This window comes from Micropterus dolomieu, unplaced genomic scaffold (genome assembly GCF_021292245.1).
Source record: "Micropterus dolomieu isolate WLL.071019.BEF.003 ecotype Adirondacks unplaced genomic scaffold, ASM2129224v1 contig_2785, whole genome shotgun sequence".
Lineage (NCBI taxonomy): Eukaryota > Metazoa > Chordata > Actinopteri > Centrarchiformes > Centrarchidae > Micropterus > Micropterus dolomieu.
In genome coordinates, this window is record NW_025731775.1 from 1 (window position 1) to 1,025 (window position 1,025).

Below are 1,025 nucleotides of genomic sequence, written 5' to 3' on the forward strand. Positions count from 1 at the left end.
GAGCATCATGGAACCGAGATTGGAAAACGAGTACACGTGATGTTTTGAAAGATCAACAAACACGTCTCTGTGGCGCAATTGGCCAGCGCGCTCGGCTGTTAACCGAGAGGATGGTGGTTCAAGCCCACCCAGGGACGATTCCTCTTTAGCCCTTGGAAGTTCACGCTCTTTGAACGTTTCGTCCACTGCGAAGTACCTCTTGTCAAACAGGACTAGTGCCACGTTGTCCCTTGATCTCGCCAGTCCGAGCTCATCCCTTTGTCCTCTTGTGACTCCAGAGGCCTTAACGGTGTTGGCTTTTCCGCTACCACATGCCATCCTAGAAGTGAACAGCAAGTCTGTTTTTCTTTGCTTTTACTGAAAAAGGAATGAAAGACGTTAACGTGCCCATTTGATTTCATTGAAACATTCATGTGAAAGTCTGTCAAATCACCAAAGCGCATGGCGCCGTGGCTTAGTTGGTCAAAGTGCCTTTCTAGTAAACAGGAGATCCTGGGTTCAAATCCCAGCGGTGCCTGAGTGGCATTTTCAATAACCAAAATGCCACAATGATACTTTTCTCGTACTTTTTAGATACTTTTCTTGTATTTTTTAGATACTTTTCTTGTAATTTTTTGGATTCATTTCTTGTATTTTTTAGATACTTTTCTCGTACTTTTTAGATACTTTTCTTAGTTTAGTGAGAAATTTTATTTGGTATCTGTGAGTAACTACACAGTGTTCTCATACATGTCATCTGCAGTTCATCAAACTCTTATAATTATAAAAATTAGGGCAATATAATCAACTTACATCTAATACAAAAACAAATCAGTTTAGGAGTGAGTGGCGCGATATGTGAATTGCTTTCAAAGGACACGGCTTTTGAGCATCATGGAACCGAGATTGGAAAACGAGTACACGTGATGTTTTGAAAGATCAACAAACACGTCTCTGTGGCGCAATTGGCCAGCGCGCTCGGCTGTTAACCGAGAGGATGGTGGTTCAAGCCCACCCACGGACTATTCCTCTTTAGCCCTTGGAAG

The 1,025-nt window shown here is 42.6% G+C and overlaps 3 non-coding genes across 3 annotated transcripts; all 3 read left to right on the forward strand.

Moving 5' to 3' along the window:
* The first annotated feature begins 63 nt into the window (after positions 1–63).
* On the forward strand, positions 64–137 carry trnan-guu. The gene has a single exon. It is a non-coding gene; the product is annotated as a tRNA-Asn (tRNA).
* Positions 138–443: 306 nt separating this feature from the next.
* On the forward strand, positions 444–517 carry trnat-agu. The gene has a single exon. It is a non-coding gene; the product is annotated as a tRNA-Thr (tRNA).
* Positions 518–929: 412 nt separating this feature from the next.
* trnan-guu lies at positions 930–1,003 on the forward strand. Its single transcript has one exon. It is a non-coding gene; the product is annotated as a tRNA-Asn (tRNA).
* Positions 1,004–1,025: the final 22 nt, after the last annotated feature.